The sequence below is a fragment of the Sus scrofa genome, chromosome 16 (genome assembly GCF_054392235.1).
Source record: "Sus scrofa isolate SSC_HxYL_T2T_F1_AM1 chromosome 16, Sscrofa_HxYL_maternal_Yorkshire_Landrace_v2.0, whole genome shotgun sequence".
Classification (NCBI taxonomy): Eukaryota; Metazoa; Chordata; class Mammalia; order Artiodactyla; family Suidae; genus Sus; species Sus scrofa.
The window spans coordinates 12970180-12990247 of record NC_139398.1 but is presented as its reverse complement, the minus strand read 5'-3'; the positions used below and the strand labels follow the sequence as shown (position 1 = coordinate 12990247).

General features: G+C 40.1%; 1 protein-coding gene and 1 non-coding gene across 11 annotated transcripts in view; one reads left to right on the top strand and one right to left on the bottom strand.

Moving 5' to 3' along the window:
• The window catches only part of CTNND2 (catenin delta 2), a 1014682-nt gene that overhangs the window by 635176 nt on the left and 359438 nt on the right, over nt 1-20068 (top strand). The gene's annotated exons all lie outside the window — the stretch shown is intronic.
• Nucleotides 847-953, bottom strand: LOC146395440 (U6 spliceosomal RNA). Its single transcript, XR_014831658.1, has one exon. It is a non-coding gene; the product is annotated as a U6 spliceosomal RNA (small nuclear RNA).

The following is a 20068-nucleotide window of genomic DNA, read 5'->3' as shown; positions in this document are numbered from 1 at the left end:
CTCTGGGTCTATTTACTAATAGTACAGGTGACTTTACAGCTTCTTTCTTACTTGACTTTTACTCATATTTCATTTGAAAACATTCATATTTTTTATTTCATGCTTTTTAGGGCTGCACCCACAGCATGTGAAGGTTCCCAGGCTAGGGGTCAAACCAGAGCTACAGCTGCCAGCCTGTGCCATGGCTACAGCAACGCAGGATCCGAGCCGAATCTGTGACCTACACCACAGCTTATAGCAATGCTAGATCCTTAATCCACTGAACGAGGCCAGGGGTCGAACCTGAAACCTCATGGTTCCTAGTCTGATTCGTTTCCGCTGGACCACAATGGGCACTCCCATGATTTTTAACACTAGAAAGGATAGAGAGAATGTGAGTTTCTTCCTCAAACTTACTGTGGTTTACGGGGCAGGGGATGTTCAAAAAGACATGGAAGACTCTCATCCTCAGCGTTGGCAAAGATCTTTATGAAGCAGGTATTTCTTTTAAAAAAAAAAAAGTCACCAAAGTCTAAATTTAATGCTTTCTTTGTTTCCCAGGTGGTCTTAGTAATATTAAAAATCTCAAGAAATTCTGTACAAATATAAGTACATCCTTCCCATAAAATAGTACATGTACTTTTGTTAGAGATCATTTTATGTTTCGAGTTGCTCTACTTAGAATGCATATACATTTTTTAATGTTCTTTTTTATATTCTTTTCCATCATCGTCTATCCCAGGAGATTGGACGTAGTTTCCTGTGCTGTACAGTAGGACTTTGTCAATCCCTTCTAAATGTAAGAGTTTGCATCTACTAACCCCAAACTTCCAGCCCATCCCACTCCCCTGACAACCACAAGTCTGTAAAAATATGGAATTCATCACAAATATGGGTCTCAGTCTTGCATAGGGGCCATGCTGATCTTCTCTGTATCGTCCCATTTTTAGTATATGTGCTGCAGAAATGAGCAAGAAGCAAGTAATTCCAGTGGAGAAGGAAAATGCAGTGCTGACTTTAAAGTCTTTGAGCCTAAAGAGAATTCTTAAAGTCTTTGTGGTCTGCCACTTTTTAAAACTATCCTAAAGATAAGGAAAAAGCAAGCATAAAGCATGAAGGATGTGGAAGAAATGTGAAATGAAAATATGAGCCATGAGCCCTATTATTTGCCCTCAGGAAGCTGTCAGCAAAAGATGCTCCTTCTCCTCTGAGGGCCAAGTTCAAAAACAGGGAAAGCAGTGTCAATGAAAATAATAAATGATCAATCTATAAAAATTTGAAAAGCGCTTACATAGTAAATGAATTCAAGAGGCCACTCAAAATACGTATATATTATTGTGCAATTATGGAAGATATTGAAAACATAAATCACCCGTTGTAATTTTGCTGCCTTTTTATATACAGAAATGACACTTCATGTGGGATGGTGCATTTATGTTGCTAATCTTTTTGGAGGCAGTTCGTAAATGCTTATTACATATTATTATGCAATTATGCCTTCTTTATGTCATCAGAGATTCTCTGCAGCAAATACTGTGACATCATTAAAATTACAGAGATGAGTAAGATGTATTCTTGTTTTCAAGAAACTTTGGAATGTCTGTGGAAAGTGACAGATCGGCAGTTCTAGCCCTGTAACATACTATGAAAATGGTGGACTCTGAAAGTCAGAGCAAGAGCATTTACTCATAAGAGGTGGAGAAGGTTTTCTGGAGCAAACTGGGTGAGATGATGGCGAAGAAGCAATTTCCAAGTCAGGTTGATGAGCAGTTAACATGAAAGAAAAGCATGGTGCATGCAGGGAGCAAAAAATTATCCAGCAGATATGTGGAGGGGAGGGGAAGACAGCACGTGACCAGGGGCCACAGTGTGTGAGCCTTCACCTTGTTCAGAAGGATGCAGGGCTGAGAGACATTCCATTGTGTCTCAGATCAGGGTCATAAGGGGTGAGAATATGGGGCTGGACTTGGGAAGCTGGTCTCTGCTTTAGAATCAAATGTGGGAGGGTAGTGCTGTGAGCCAGTCTTCCATGTTCAAAATCTCTTCAGCAACGACCACATCTTGACCTGTACTTGTTCATTACACTTGCATGTGTGCGTACATGTTTGCCTACGTGCACGTACATGTGTACATGCATATGGTCTGCATTTCACCAATCTCTTGAAACCAAGCAATCTGTTCCCTCCTGAGTGTCCCATCTTTCCTTTTCAACTGTATTAGTTTTTATTTTTTTAAGAACTTCGCACAATTCCAACTTTACATTTTCATTACATCATTATCAAAATGTCTCGCATTGAGAAGGCTATGATTTGGGATGGCTCTTTCAGCAACGACAGAACTTTCTTCAATAGCAGAATGTGTGTGCATGATAAAGAAAGGAATAATGTTAGCAGTAAATTACTTTCTCTGGCCCGATGCTGTCATTGGAGGCTTTGAACTTGGGTCCTCTTACTCTTGTCACCTGGGCAGAGATGGAGATGTCCCAGAGTGAGGGGCTGGCAGCCATGCTGCAGGACCCCTTGGATGATCTTTGGGGTAATATTGGTTTAATCTAATAATCTTTACGATCATTCATGTCTGCAAGTGTCAAAAATGGAAAAGCCAATCTTGTGAATGCAGCAACATGCGCGTATAGAAAATCCCTATTTCATAAAATGTTATCCATCTTTATGTTGATTTTACGGATAGCTCAAACTGTTTGAATTCTCTTTTGCTTGGTGACGGGTCCATTACAGCTTTAGTTTTATGTCACATGTATTGGAAAGATGATAAACTGATTTTTTGAATGCACTGTAAAGCTCTGTATTTATTTATGAAAGGATAACGTGAGAATTTTTAATATAGGAGATATAATTTATTGCATAATATTTCAGAACACCTTCATATTTATCAAGCTGGAAAACAGATTACCTAAAGCTGTGTTAAATTGTTTTTTTAATCTTAAGAATTGGTGTTACTTTTCAGAATTTTTGAAGATTCAAGAATATGTTTTTGTCATTTCACTTTAAGATACTTTTCCTTTTCAATTCATGGGCTGACTAAATGTTTAATATTCTTTGCTATTTCCTCACCCACAGAGGTTTTTTTGAAACCACAATTTTGTCACTAGTATGTCTGAGGAGCCTAATATTTAGATCAACAACAACAACAAAAAAGTGAAAAAAATAGTAAAAGCTGAAGCAACTGTACTTATACGATTGATAGTGAACTATATTAATATTCCCAAAGAACTCTTTCCTGTCAAAACATGTCAACTGACTTTGCAAAAACTGAAGAAAAAGGAGGTTAACTTCTATTTGATATTTGCTTCTCTTATAAGTGAACTATACCAGTTGAATGCAAGTTAATGCCTGTGCCTAATGACCTTGAAGATGAATTCTGCATAGAATGGTACAAACCACTCAGCATCATTTCCATCTCAGATGTGATTAGTGTTCTCAACTACCAGGTCAGTGCATGTACCTCTACAGCTGTAGGCATGACAGATAACACCCTGTGCATTTCAGAGTAAATGATGCTGTAACTAAAATATTGCGCCCATGAGTTAAAGAAAATCCAGATATGGAAAATGGTATAGAACTCTGAACTCACTCTGTAATTTGTCATGCAAAATTTTGCAAATAACTTGACAAAATTTCCTGAGGATGTTTATTAAACATACATTTTAAAATTTAGAAATATTTATTTAGGGTCATCTTAAAAATATCTATATTGCACAAAATCATGGTGTAAGTCTTAACATTCTTTATTTGACAAATATTTATACAAGTGTAAACTATGGACCTGACCCTATTCCAGGTATAAATGCAATTTCTATTTTGATGGATCTTACTTGGTTGTCAAAGGGAAGGGACTTTAAATGATGAAATATAGTCACAGGTAGATAAAAGGTTCTAAAGAAAGCAAGATAAGGAGATGGAGAATGAAGTAATGTACTGGTTTAAATAAGGCAATAGGGAGAGCTTTTCCATGGAAGGGTCGTTTGAATAAAGACTGAAATAAGGGGGTTCCCATTGTGGCTTAGCAGGTTAGGAACCCAACTAGTATCCATGAGGATATGGGCTCAGTCCCTAGCCTTGCTCAGTGGGTTAGGGATCTGGCATTGGCAATCTGCGGCATAGGTCACAGATACAGCTCAGTCCCATGTTGCTGTGACTCCAATTCAGCCCCTAGCCCAGGAACTTCAATATGTTGCAGGCATGACCCTAAACAGAACACAATACAAAACAAAACAAAGACTGAAATAAGATGTGGGTGTTATTTAACAGACATCTGAGAGAAGAGTATTTGAGCTGCTGGGAAGTGGAAGTACAAGGGTCTTAAGGCACAGACCTGGCTGGTGCCTGGGAAGTAAAGTATATCAAAGGTAGAGCCCACAGGATGAACTGGTGAATTGAATTTAGAGTTTTAGAAATAAGAAGGAGGTAAAGACAACTTCATTGTTTTTCCCCTGAGTGGTAGGAAATAGGGAGTCCGTTTCCTAAGATGTGAGATTCCAGGGGATATGCAGGTTGGGAGGTGGCAAGATGGGTAGGTAGAAATAGTTTGGGGCTTCTCCATTTTGAGGTACTATTTTTTTTTTTTTTTGTCTTTTGTCCTTTTAGGGCTGCACCCGCAGCATATGGAGGTTCCCAGGCTAGGGGTTGTTGCTGCTGGCCTATGCCAGAGCCACAGCCACACAGACTCTGAGCCTCATCTGTGACCTATACCACAGCTCACAGCAAGGCCGGATCCTTAACCCACTAAGCGAGGGCAGGGATCGAACCCAAAACCTCGTGTTTCTTAGTCGGATTCATTTCTGCTGCGCCGTGATGGGAACTCCTTGAGGTACCATTTTATATCCAAGTGGAGACTGGAAATTTGAACTCAGGCGACCGGTGAAAGAAAACTTTAGGAGTCATCAGCATGTCACTGTCAAGAGATTAGAATCTCTCAGAGACTAGAGAAGATGTGCAGGAGGCCCCATAGTTTGTAAAGGCTTTGCAGAGAGGAGGATCCAGCAGAGAAAACAGAGTGAACTGGAAGACCAGGACAGTGCTGTTCTTGCATCAAGAAGACAGTAGCCAAAGAAGGAGGAGGTAATCCTAACTGTCGCATGCTGCTGACAGGGCCAGCGCTGTGAGAATCGATCATTGGATCTCACAGCCGGAGGTTTGGGAGTGGAGGGGAGCGGTGTCTGGCATGAGGTGCTAAACCCTGATTTACTGACTTTACCAGAATGTAGGTGAGGATATGTAGTCATCAAATGTAGATACAATTCAGAGACAGTAGAGACAGTTGAGAGTATGAGCTATCTCAGTTCAGGTCTTAGCTCATCTGGGTCCTGGCTGATGTGACCTTGGACCAATCATTTAACCTCTTGTGACTTGGTTTGGCCACATGTAGAATGAGGATGGTAACAGTTCTTATGTTATTGTTAACAAGCATAGGATTATCGTGTGGAGTCATTAAGCAAATATACACAAAATACTTAAAAGAGTGTTTGGTATTACATAGTTGTTTAATATCACTATTAATATTTTATTTTTGGTACTATTATTATTTTAAGCATTTCTGAGACATTTAGGCATTTCTCTTTCTCCTAAGGAGAATAAAGGAAAATAGCAAGGTACTTAGAGGTGGGTGTGGAGTAAGAGTGTGTGTGTGTGTGGGGGGGGGGTGTTTGCTTATTTTGTTTTATTTCGGATAAGAGATTTACATCACGTTTTAATGCTAGTGGGAATATCCCAGAAGAAGGATTTAAAAAATTAGTGGTGCAGGAGAGAGAGGGAGAATTGTAGGTAAGGACCTTGCATGTGGGAGGAGCAGATTTAATGGTACCAAAGAGAACGGGGACACTTCATTGAGAAAAATAGAGGTGTTCCTGCTGTGGCTCAGTTGTTAAAAGAACCCAGCTAGTATCCATGAGGACATGGGTTCAATCCCTGGCCTTGCTAAGTGAGTTAAGGATCCAGTGTTGCCATGAGCTGTGGTGTAGGTCACAGACAAGGTGTTACTGTAGCTACAGCTCTGATTCAGCCGCTAGCCTGGGAACCTCCATATGCCATGGGTGCAGCCTTAAAAAGACAAAAAAGAAAAGAAAAGGAAAGGCAGAGGACATTAGTACAGACAGCAGGGTTGGACGATCTGGTGAAAAGAAGGGGCTGATTTTGTTTTCTAGCTGAGATAAAAGCCAGGTTGAGCATGGCAGGGAAGCCCTGGGAGCTGGGGGTGGGGGGTGGAGGAGCAGGCAGGCACGTGCTCTTACCTGCTCAGGGAGTGGGAGGGTTCAGGGACTGGAGAACAACTGGGAGGTTTCAAGGCAGGGCTGGGAGCCCATTTGATTGATGTGAGTGGTTGTAATGTAATGGGAGGCTTTGTGGCTTAGTTTGGGGTTTGTCTTCTGTGATGTCCAACACTTAAGGTAGAGTAGGCAGCCAGCCGGATGTCACCAGGCTAGGGGTTTGACCAGGTGACTAACAGTGGGGGGACTGAGGAACATGGTGGTTGTTGCAGCTGGACTCAGAGTATTGGCTGCTGGTGAAAGCCAGGTACTAGAGCAACACATTGCTGAGGGATAGAAAGAGGAGAGAGTCTGTGCATTAAAGGCTTTCTTGTTCCTACCAAAGTCAGGGATCATGAAACTCGAAAACAGGGGTGACAGAGGGCTCCCCATGGAACCTCTGCACACACCATCCATGCCCCTGGCAGGAGTCCAAGGGTTTAGGCTAACTTAACCCAAGGACTGTGCTCAGCTTTGGCAGGAGCTCCAGTACAAAGAAGCATCAAAATCCAGGTATTGTTTTAGTACCGTAATCCACTCGGTACTACACTTGAAGTCATGGACCCTTTAAAATAATCTAATGAGAAGTTCTTGCCATGGCAAATCTGACTGCAACGGCTCAGGTCAGTGCCGAGGCACAGGTTTAATCCCCGGCCTGGTACAGTGGATTAAAGTATTGGCAGTGTGGGTCACAGCTGCAGCTCAGATTCAGTCTCTGGCCCAGGAACTTCCATATGGCATGTAAAATTCAGAACTTCCATATGCCATATAAAATTCAGAGAGACAGTAGAGGATACAGTTGAGAGTGTGAGCTATCTCAGTTCAAGTCTTAGCTCATCTGGGTCCTGGCTGATGTGACCTTGGACCAATCATTTAACCTCTTGTGACTTGGTTTGGCCACATGTAGAATGAGGATGGTAACAGTTCTTATGTTATTGTTAACAAGCATAGGATTGTCACGTAGAGTCATTAAGCAAATATGCACAAAATACTTACAAGAATATTTTAAGTATTTTGTGCATTAAACCAAGTCACAATATTAATAGTGATATGAAACAACTATGTAATGACATTCTTTTAAGTATTTTGTGCATATTTGCTTAATGACTCTATGTGACAATCCTATGCTTGTTAACAATAAAATAAGAACTGATACCACCCTCATTCTACATGTGGCCAAACCAAGTCACAATATTAATAATGATATTAAATTAATTAATATTAATTAACATTACTATTAATATTAATAGTAATATTGTGACTTAATATTAAGTATTTAATGCATAAAATACTTAAAAGAGTGTTTAAAAAGTCTTTTAAGTATGCACAAAATACTTAAAAGAGTGTTTAAAAAAATAATGATTTTTTTATGGTGTTGCCATAAAAAAATCAATATTCTAATGAAAGCTATGAGCATCGTAATATTACCAGCTTTGCGTGTATTCAGATATCCTGGCAAAATTCCATATACAATCCCAGTGGTACTTGAGGGCTGAGGAAATCCATCCATACACCTGAGAACTCCAGGTTGAAAGCTCTGCTTTAAAAATTCTACCTTACATATTACATGAAATAATAATCATCATTTGAATGTAAAAAAATGGTGAGATTCAGAATTTGAAAAATGCTTTGTGTAGAAGATATGTTCTTGGCTAAAAGGAATTAGTGGAAATTAAAAGATAATTAGAAATTACCCATAAATAGCTCAAGAACTATACTTAAAAGGACAAAGTACAATATAGGAATGCATAAAGGTTTATTAGATATTCAGAATTCAATCCAGTGGGTAATTTGTAATCTTTTATGTTGTAGGGGAAAAGCAAGATGAGTAGTAACAATATTTAGCAATTATGCAAGAATGTACCTACCTAAGTGTGCTCTCTGGGTATTAAAGTATTATTTTTCCAGTTTACGTGCTAGCAGAGGCACCATGAAGCTGTTATCAGTGAAAAAAGGATGTAGTAAATGATGTATAGCAGGTGAAACTAGGGAATCCACGGTGAGTAGGTTCAAAGCCTCATTTGCTACTAACTGGCTGTCTGAGCCTAAGCTAGGTGATAAATCTCAGTTTCTTAGCCTATGATATGGGGATAAAAGAATAATACCTACCTCGTGGAGCTCTTTTAAAGATTAAAAGAGATAATGCATCTCAAGTGCCTAGGATATATCTGGCAGCTAATAAGGGGTAAATAAATGATAACTATTGATCCTAATTTTCACCATAAAGAAAAATGTAACCTAATTATATGTTCCAGAGATAGTGTTTTTCTCTTGGCTGTAATTTTCTAGTTGAGGTCTGGAATCAGCGTTGACATTTAGAAGTCTTGTTAGTAAAAAGAACAGTAAAAAGACTCACAGACGTAGAGAACGAACTTGTGGTTGCCAAGGGGAAAGGGGGATGGGGGAGGGGTGGATTGGGAGTTTGGGATTAGTAGATGCAAACTGTTCTATATAGAATGGGTAAACAACAAGGTCCTACGGTACAGCACAGGGAATTTTGTATCCTGTAGTTAAGTAATGGAAAGGAATATGAAAAGGAATGTATATATGTATAACTGAATCACTTTGCTGTACTTTAGAAATTAACACAACATTGTAAATCAACAATAAAGTAAATTGTTTAAAAAGAACTCTAAAAAAAATAGTAGTTAATGGGATCAAATGCCTCCTACTTTTTGGTCTCTCGAGGCACATTACTCCACGTGGGTAATGGCCAAAAGTGGTTTATTTTATTAACCGCTCAAGAACTATCTGAAATTACTTTTTGTCTGCTGGCTGTTAAGACATTTTAGTGTTTCAGTCCAATGTTATTTATAAATTCACTCGAGTTAAACTCTGCTTCAGGCTTACTGTGTAGGACCCACCAAATATTAGGAATTTTAGGCATCCATTTCCACAGCCAAGGCAAAGCCTGCCAATCTAGACCAATGAGCATGTCATTGAGCTAAAACACTGAAAATTGAAGTTTTTAATAGCAAAACTCCAACATAGTCTACAATATTAATTAGTTCTCACAATTACTGAGAGAAGTTCAATAGCCGTTTATTTCTATTACCCAGCTACAGAAATCAGTTGATCCCTAAATTTCCTCCAATGTTTAATAGAAACAGATATCCTCATTTATGTATGTATTAACAACATATTTTAAATCAAAATATCATTAATTATAATTTCCCAGTTATTCTGTCAGGTTCTGCTAACAATGATAATGCTGAAATAAAACTTGCCTTCGTTGTCACTGCAGTGGCTCAGGTCATGACTGTGGAGCAGGTTTGATCCCTGGCCCAGGAATATGCTTTGGGCACAGCCCAAAAACAAAAACAAAAAAAACCTTCCTCGATAAAAAATTTTCCATAAATGCAAAAAAACAAAAAAGTCAATGGTATATAGAATTATAGAATTATTTATAAATTAATATTTTAGAAACATGGAGCATAAGGTCTTCACCAATCCCTAAATAGTTTCATCTTTAATAAAATGATAACAGAATGCTGTAATCCTCTACTAAAGAAATTGTCATATGGAATCATTGCTTTTTTTCCCCATTTTTTACAATTCATTGTAGTATAAAGAAGACTGTAATTTTAAAAATATTAGATGTATTTTTAAAATATCAGATATATTTCAAATATATTTTAAAGTATTAGATATATTTAAAAATATTAGATATATTTTAAAATAGCAGATATATTTCATTCCAGAATCCTCAGCACTAGCCATGTTTGGTTCTATTTAGAGTTCTTATTGTGACCACAACCTAAGAAAAAACTGGGAAAATTAGAATTAATAATTATTGGAGTTCCCATTGTGGCTCAGTGGGTTACAAACCCGACTAGTATCTTCGACCCCTAGCCTGGGAATGTCCATATGCTACAGGTGTGGCTCTAAAAAGCAAGCAAACAAACAAAAGAATTAGTTATTTTTGGAGGTAAAATGAAATACATGACACCTGGCTATATTTAAATTTCAGATAAACCATCAGTTATATTTAATGTAATACGATCTGTGCAGTATTTTGGACATACTTACTAAAAACTTATCAGTTGTTTATCTGAAATTCACATTTAATTGAGCGTCCTGTATTTTATCTGGCAGCCCCACCAGCACACCTGGTTGCCTCTTCCCACGCTGCTGGCGAAGCATTCACTTCCTCACAGGGAGAAGAATCTAAGAACCGGAAGAGTATTGCTCAGCTCTAAGCTTCAAATAGATGTTTAAAATGGTTAGCTAATTTTTGGTATGCCAGCAAGATTCTTTGATTTTTAAAAAGCCAGGCTGTGATGTAGTTGGGGAAAGAAGACCTACAGGGTCCCCAGACCGCAGCTTGGAGGCTGATCAGAGAGCAAGCAGGTATCTAGAGAGAACACAAAAGCAGATTTCCTGAAATCTGGAAAGAAGTCGAAAGATCCAGAAAGAATCAGAAAGTTAAGAAATTCAGAGGGGATGAGTCTGGAGTTTGTGGCTGTGTGGGATCCTCATGACGGCACCCAGCAGGCCCTAGTCTCCAACCCCATTCCCCCTTTCCACCCCCCCACCCCCCACCGAAGTTCAGCCAAGGTGGGTTGGAGTTGACACATCAGAAACCCCAGGAAAGAGCTGGTGGCTGCTCCCATGTGGGATCCTGAAGAGCCCAAGTAGTTAAGCAGGGAGACGACATGGCATTGTGGCGGTGGGGGGTGGGGGTGGAGGCTCCCCTTCCTCTCAGCCTGCAGGAATTCCAGATGTATCCATAGGATCCCTGCAGAAGTTCCAGAGTATCAGGGGCTTGCAGAAAGGTGTCAGGACCAGGTAGGCCAAGAGGGATGTTGTCTTTGGGTCCTTGTTGCTAGAAGCGTGTGCTGCCCTTGGACCTGATCACCATGGAACCCTAGTCTTGCCTCCTGCCCATGACACAAGTCCTGCTCAGAGAGGAGGAGGAGAGAGGGGAGGTCACTGAACAACCTGAGGATTTTCCTCTGGGTGACAGAGCTGACAATCGGACATGGCTCGAAGAATTGACTCTAACTGAAAAAGCCCTAGATTCTGATAGACGAGCGTATCAGGCCCAAGCCCATAGAAGCTCTGGAACCAATGGGAGTTTATCCAGAGGAAAAGGAGGCAGTCACGTTTCTGCGCCAAAGATTAGTAATGTTGAGCTCTCCACCTGCTCCAGCAGACTGTGACAAGGACAAAAGGAGCTGTAAAGCAAAGGCCCTATCCGTGCCCTGTAATTCTCCACGGAGGAGGGGGAGTGGAAATTGATTGTAATGGTGGTGGGAAATGGAGATAAAGTTATCCTCAGAAGCTAAAACACCAAGCACAAATGTATTGAGAAAATACAGGAGTGCTTGGAAAAGGCAGGCTGTCCAGGGTGCTGTGGGGGAGGACTTTGAATGCCTGTGTCTCATGGGGTCCCAGGGCCCTGAGAAGGGGAGTGGGCTGCGGGTGAGTCACCAGAAAGCCAGACAGAGAACACAGGTAAATCTGGGCCCTGTGGGTCACTTCCACATTGAAGAGCAGCAGGCCTTTGTTTTTCGAAGTAAAGGACAACTTTCCAGGTGTTATGAACGAGGATTGACAGAATCAGAACTGCGTTGTAGGAAGATTACAGTGATTATAACGTGTAGGATGGAGTGAGGGATGGATCCTCGAGCTGTCACCAAAGATGACTTTGGAGTTTTAAACCTTAGAAAACGGCATTATAAATAGAAACAATGAAGGCGAAAGAAATTAAGTGTGAGGGGAAGATTAGGATTCACTTTAGATGCATCAAATAGGATATAGCCATTCAGTCGATCAGCGAAGATGTTTTGAACACATACCAGGTGCCAGGCCTGCCTCAGTGCTAGAGTTGGAATGGACAAGGCACTGAAAGCATCTCAGCTCTGTGGAGCAGGAACCCTAGTAGGGCGTATTTTGGTTTATTTCTCTTCAGCCGTCACCTAGCACAGGGAAGAGCTCAAATATTTGTAACAAACAGACTTGGAACATCCAGATGGGAAAAATCCAGGCAATATAGTTATTACTTGGATTTGCATCATTATTAATTGCTTCTGAATATTTTTGCCTTGAATGAAGCTAAATTTGTTTTTTGAAATAAAAACAAAACCAAAGCCTGTTTAAAAATTAACAAAGACTTCACACTGCATATGATTCATCACCAATTTTGAGGTTTTGGTTAGAGGAGCCTGGGGGAAAGTGAACCTCTATTCCCTAAATCGGGGTTGGCAGATCCATCCCACAGGCTGATTTTTAAATAAAGTTTTATTGTAACACAGCCAGGCTCCCTGTTTATGTATTGCCTATGGCTGTTCTGGTACTACATGGAGTAGCTGAGTAATTGTGAGACCATCCTCCAAAACCTGAAATATTTACTCTCTTGAACTTTACAGAAAAGGTTTGCTTACTCCTGCTTCTAAACCAGTGTTGGGTAAGTTAAAAGTAGGTTTGCAAATGCAATAGGTTGACAGCTTGCTTTAAAAAAAAAATGTAATTGTAATCTAAGCAAAGGGTAGTGTTTCTTAGGCATGCAATTTAAAACACTAATTACACATCTTTACATGTAGTGATTAAAGCAAGGCTTTTAATAGGCAGCACTATGAGTCCAATGTAATGAAGGTACTTAAAAGTAATAAATTTCCTTTATTCTGCAAAATCTTCTATAATCCACACTTTTATATGGTTAAATCAAACTGTACACTGATGTTTTCTTGTAGGACTCTTACCAAAAGTGGGGTCTGGCTGCTCACTGCTCTAAAGCCAATAAAAAGGTGAGGTTGGTAGAAAGGAAACTGCTTTATTTTGGAGGCAGGCAACTGGAGGAGCAGGTGGACTCATGTCCAAAGGCCAACTCCCCAGCTGACAACCAGTGGGCAAAAGCTTCTAAAGGGGAGTTTCACGGGGGTATAGTTAGAGGAAGGGGACAACATGCAGACCAGCATAATCAGCTCTGACAGTTGCCTTGAAGTTGGTCATGCAGTAGCCTGATCATAATTTGATTGTTTTAAGTACAGTTAGTCTTTAGTTCCAGGGTCAGTTTGTTCCCATTTCCTAGAGGTCAGTTTTTAGACTTATGTAAGATGGAGCAGCTTATGTTATGGCTACAGTCTGTAGTTCGTCATGTAGTTCACTTCTTTCACTTGGTGGAGTTTTCAGTATCTATAAAACCGCTCAAAGACTGTGGCTCAGAATATTAGCTACAGCCCTTGAGGAAGAACTAAAGGTCCTTGACTTTGCTCAATGACTAAACTATTATTATTTTGTCTTGCTTGACTGTTTTTCTTTCTGCATGTTCTCTCTTTTCTGACTAAACTTATTCTTTGGCTAAAGTTTTCTACAGACAAAAGACAGGTGGGGGACATAGGGCAGAAGGACTGTGGGGGCTCCTGCTCCATTTCAGAACAATGTTTTTTTTTTCCTATAGGAAATTGTTCCATGAACATCAGTTAATATGAGCATAAAACAATCCCGTTAGACAGTGGCGTGAGATAATAGAATGTAAACCACTATCAGAGTGAACCTATTGAAAAACAAAGGCAGCTCTCAACTAGTGTAGCTTCCCTTAGCCCCTTGGCCCCTATAATTTTTTTTTACAGCACACCCATCACAAGTCAGGTCTCATATGGTCTGTCTCGCACTAGAATAAGAAGGCTTTCCTTCCACCGGGTTGCCTCCACCAGTTGGCCTCTTTGTTGGGTGCCCATGAACACACACACGCACACACACACACACACACACGCCATGTGCTCACACATAGGCATTCATGAACACATTCCTTTGTGGGCACACACTCCTTTGTGGTTTGGGTATTATCTTAGAGATGTGGGCCTCTGAGCTACTCTCACTTTATAACTGATTCAGAAGCAGGAAAAGAAAATGAACACACTTCTGAATGTGGCAGGTAGAAAGAATCCCTGAAGCCATGGATACTCCTCCGACTTTAGAGAGTGATAAGTGTCCCTGGAGGCAATTCAGGAAAAGTGCCTAGAGGTCACACTTTGACCAAAGTAACCTCCTTTAACTAACACGTGGCCTCCCCAGGGGACCACTCACATTAGGGACATCAAGTCACATAGTATGCACCTGAGAACACTGGTGAAGACTCTGCTTCCAGGCTGCATAGATGAGCCTTGCACCTTGACCATGAGCATCGTCCTGGAGAGGGATGCAGAAGGAAAGCACAGTTGCAGGAGTCCTCAGTTATGAGGCAAAACCTGGTGCTGCCACTGAAGACAGAAGACCAGATGGTATGAATTTCAGATCAAACTTAGTTCCCTTTGCCTTTTCATTTGGGCACAACTTAAGCCAAACCTGTGAGTCCTTTTGGCATTTTGACTCAGCCATATGGGAAAAGATCAAATCATCCAACAGTCTTGTGCATACATGTGAATGTAAAAGTATATACACTTCTACATTTTCAAGATAGCTGTGCCTTGTATAACAGGGCCCAAGGTGAACCTGTGCGTTCTAAGATAGCAGATCCAGAATGCAAAATTCTTCCTTGTTTCCAAGGCAACCGAATGACAGATAGCATGATTCTTAATCCAATGGTTAAAATGATGATTCTGGTACCTTTTCAATTAGAAAATGGCTGTAGGAAAACAGACATCCGTGGATTCACCCCATGCTGGCCCAAAGAGCCTGTTTTCCTAACAACATTGATGGAGCATCTGGCTTCTGATCTGTTGCCAAAAAAACTGAAGGCAGAAAAAACAGAGATAATCTGATAACTATATTTAATGCATTATCATAGTAATTGTATGGCATTGGTTCCAGTGCCTTACTTACTTACTTGGCATATATATTCTTGAGAAAATAAGCTGATGGAGAGAGAGCAATTAACTCATCTGGGGCATTTACAAAGGCTACAGACCAGGCATTTCCACCGAGCTTTGAAGGATGAGTTTAGAGGAAAAGAGGTGGGAATTTCAAATTTGGTAGACATGGAAGGAGAAGGATGCTCAGTGATGGTGGCCAGGGGTCCATTTGAGGAGTACTGGTAACTAATGGTGGCTTGGTACTGTGGTGCGAAAGAAGAACAGATAGGCTGGAAGAGAATATTGAGGTTTTAGAAATGACCATTTTTGGAAGTGTGTGTATTATCTCACAGAGAGAGTGATATCGGACTTAATTTTAGAAAGAGAAATCTAGGAGCAGTGTGAATAAACGCAAGAGGGGATGAGGCAAAGAGCCCATTCTTTATATCTGCATAAGAAATGTTTATTGAGAACAACCAACCATTTTCCCAGATCTCCCTCCAACATTGGCAAAACCCATTCAGTCATCTTTAGCTGCAACTGCACATCCTCACTCTGAACTGGAGTCGCCTCCTTTCTGGACCACTAGGGGACAGCTTCCTCACAGGTCTCTTCCTGCTTCTCATCTTGCTCCCTTCTAACTCGTTCTCACAGCAGACAGAATATTTATTTTTGGTGATAGAAATCAGCTTGCCCCTCCCTAGGGCAAATCCTTCAGTGTCTTCCCACGACGCTTAAGATCAAGTCTGAAGCTGTCCAAAAAAAAAAAAAAAAAAAAATTGCCTTGGAGTTCCCATCCTGGCTCAGCGGTAATGATTAGGATCCATGAGGTTGCAGGTTCAATCTCTGGCCTTGCTCAGTGGGTTAAGGATCTGGCATTTCTGTGAGCTGTGGTGTAAGTCACAGATGTGGCTTGGACCCCGAGATGCTGTGGCTGTGGTGTAGGCCGGCAGCTACAGCTCTGATTCAACCCCTAGCTCAGGAACTTCCATATACCCTGGGTTCTGCCCTAAAAAGCAAAAAAATAAAAAAAAATAAGTCTCTCAGACTGTGCCTGATCCAGCCACCTGAATCTCATCCTCTCATCCCCACGTCCCATCCCCCTCCATCCTTCGCAGCATGCACCAGCCTGGGAGGCCTTCTTCCAGTGCCTTGAGTGACCAGTCTGATTTACACCTGTTTCTCAGCACATCTCTTTGCCTTGGCCACACCCCATCCTCCCCACTGGACCAGGCCTGTTCAGCTCTAACGTGTGCCCAAGAGAAGCATGGTCCTGACCCTCCCTGCCTGCCCATCTCAGTCTCAATCTTTATTAAAAGCCCTGCTGGCACCCTTACACTTTCTTCCTGGACACCTAGCATAGTGTGTGACTGTGCATTAGACATATGTGCTCCTTGATGATGTGAGATGGCCCCTGGCTTCCATATCACAAAGTCCTGTACCCTGCTCGTGGCAAATGCTGAGAAACATTTGTGGATGAAGAAAAGGAAGGAGGGAGGCTGCTGAGTGTGGGAAAGACAAATTAATATTTGTCTATTTCTTTCTCTCTCCTGCAGCTCCAAATAAATAAGAACACAGGAGTGGAGTAGGGGTGTAAAAGAACAATCTTTTTGTAGAAACCAGCACACATTCAAGACTTCAGTCCAGGGTGAGAATAACCATCTCCAGGTTGGGGAAGACTCTGTAGGAACAATGCCCCCTCCATCTCCCTTGATCTTTATACCTGTGGGCTTCCCTCTGATTAGGGATGATGGTCTTACCCAGCTCCTAGGAGAGCATCATTTCCCCTGAGAAATACAGACCCCCTTCCCTTCATCCTTCTCAGAAGAGATGAGACAGACCAACCTTTGAAGGAAGAATTTTATCCAGAAACCACAGAGAGGAGTTCCCATTATGGCTCAACGCTAATGAACCAAACTAGTATCCATGTGGAGGCAGGTTTGATCCCTGGCCTCCCTCAGTGGATTAAGGATCTGGCATTGCTGTAAGCTGTGGTGTAGGTCACAGATGTGGCTTGGATCTGGCGTTGCTCTGGCTGTGGTGTAGGCCTGCAGCAACAAATTCCTTAAAGAAAGTGTTTGTAGATAAAGTCACCAGAAACAGAATTGATGGAACCTGCTTGATGAGACCCATAACTAAATGAGAGATAATCCAATTATTTTAACATTATCAAAGTGGAGTATAAAGAGTTTAGGAAGAAAATGAATTAAACTCTTCAGACTTACACATTTATTTCTGAGCTTTAGCATCTAGTTAGGAAACCAACGACAACAGTTTGTTTCCTAAGGATTTTGTTATAATTTAAAAATTGTCTGAGTTGCCCAGTGGCCTAGTAGTTAAAAGATCCTACCTTGTCACTGCTGTGATACAGGTTCAATCCCTGGCCTGGAAACTTCTACATGCCGCCGCTGTTGGTGCAGCCTGAAACAAAACAAAACAAAAAACAGAACAAAAAAAAACCCCAAACAAACGAAACATTGACATGCTTAGTACAGCATGAAGCTTTGACAACTGGATGCAGTCATAGTGGCTTAGTTCCTTTTGTAAAATTTACTAACATAGAAATGCAATGTCATTGGGCAGAAGTTACAAAAGGCAACTTTGTAAGGCTGTGCTCACCACCAAAGTCATTTATCAGCCAGTTTGCCAGGATGTAAGGTGCTAATTGGTATTTAAACCTTAGGCTGGATGATGTTTTCATTTTGTCTCAATGATCACTGTGCATTTTGAGGTGAAAATAACTAGAAATGTGATCCCTTGGAAATTTGTTAATGATGGTAGTTGGAATACATTTCTACATCTTGGAATCAAACCCAAACTCATGCACACTTTAGCCTATTGTTTTATTGTTTCATTGTCTCCACTTCTCCCACCCAAACCCTCCGGACAGTGGCCTCAAATGTATCGGTTCCCTACCCTCCTCTTACAGGCTTAGAAATTATAGAAGAACTCAAAATGCTCTTTTGTAAGTCACACTCTGTGACTTTCACCTGTTACTATTTACTGTATCAGACATTAAAATTGGAAATGATTAAATATGTATTTTAACACATTGATTAAAAATTCATTTTGATGTCATAATAAACCCATTATATGTCTATATAAATATATATATATATATTTTAATTTAATGATTTTTATTTTTTTCCATTATAGCTGCTTTACAGTGTTCTGTCAATTTTCCACTGTACAGCAAGGTACATACACATTAAATATTTATTTTAAAATAAACGTTTTTGGGGTTCCCACTATGGTTCAGTGGTTAATGAACTCAACTAGTATTCATGAGGACGTGGGTTCAATCCCTGGCCTTACTCAGTGGGTTAAGGATCCACATTGCAGTGAGCTGTGTGTAGGTCACAGATGTGGCTGGGATTCCACATTGCTGTGGCTGTGGCTGTGGCCAGTGGCAACAGCTCCGAGTTGACCCCTAGCCTGGGGACCTCCATATACCTTGGGTGCGGCCTAAAAAGACAAAATAAATAAATAAGTGAAATAACTATATTTTTCCAAATACTCTTATTTTAAAAGAAACATTTACATTTCTTTTATATTTTTGAAATTTCTCTACAGTCTGACTTAATAGAAGAGAGCTATGTTCTCGTAGCTCCTTCTTTGTTTAGTCTTTTGGAATACATTTTGTGTAAAATATGGAAAGAAAATCTAGCTTCACATAGAGAGGAAAAGGAAGGGTCCTTTTGCAGCTTTTCGGATAACTGTCGATATTCTTTGATACCACACCAAAATTCTGTACATTGTAGTTTCTTAAAGGTTAGTAGAAATAAGAAATTTAAAATATAGCAATGAACTTTTTGTCCTGTGGTAAAGTCCCTTACTCTGTCTTGAATGGATCCTTAAACGCCTTAATTGAACCTCTTACCCAGGTGTGATGTTGGCTTATATTACTGATTATGTAGATGTTCTAAATGTTGATCTATTTAATATATATCTTATATGCTATAAGATATATAATATAGATTATATTAAATATAATGAATGTATAAATATTATATTAATATCATAGTCATTATAATATTAATATTTAATTAAGATAATATTGTAATATTATTAATTAATGTTATATCAATTGAATATAATTATATAACTATATAAAATATATTGTATGAAATATATTTACTTTATATATATCTATTAAATGATATAAATAGATAGGTTTTTTTTTATACCTGCCACATAAGGAAGTTCCTGGGCCAGGGGTTGAATCAGAGCTGCACCTGAGGCCTGCGTCACAGCCACAGCAACACTGGATCCAAGCCACATCAGTGACCTACATGCAGCTCACAGCAACACCAGATCCTAAACCCTTGAAGTGAGGCCAGGAATGGAACCTGTATTCTCACGGAAACTAATATTGGGTCTTTAACCCACTAAAGCCACAATGGGAACTCCCATGATATTTTTTTTTCAAGTCATACTTATTAATGTTATCAACAGTGTCATGAGAAAGTCTTGACAAATGTTTAAATTCAAGGTGGCTGGTCCAAGTTTTCTCCCACATTCTAATCCTTTCATGAACATTTAAATATTGTCAGTTGCTTTCCTTGAAAAGAGAAGTTCCCTTTGTCGTGTGGCCATAAGAAAATGCCTGCAGATATGGAGTAACTGTAGCTTGTCCGTCAGTCTTTCTTTCAAGTAAAATTAGTGTCCCATGAAAATAGCGGCTAGTTCATTTCACATCTCGACACACAAGTAAGTGTTTCTCCAGAGGAAAGCCATCATAAAGCAGAAGAGCTTTATGTGTATTTTCCATTTTATCACCCAGAATATTAAAAAGAAGTGCAGTCAAGGGTCAAGACTTAATAAAATTAATCAATTTTTACTGCTCTGTCAAGGACATTTTTAATTGGAACTGGCACTTTTTTTTTACTATGTATATGTGACAAGGAAGGATGTAACAGCTACAGGAACAGGTTGATGCCACTGGTTTGATTACAACAAAGGTACCAGGAGTTTTACCCCCATTGCTTCTGTAGCTTCAGTGGAAATATCAACAGAGTTGAAAATGCAAATAAAATCTTAGGGTCCATCTGACTGTGGTCTCATCTTTACAGATTCTGGGGAAGGCATCCAG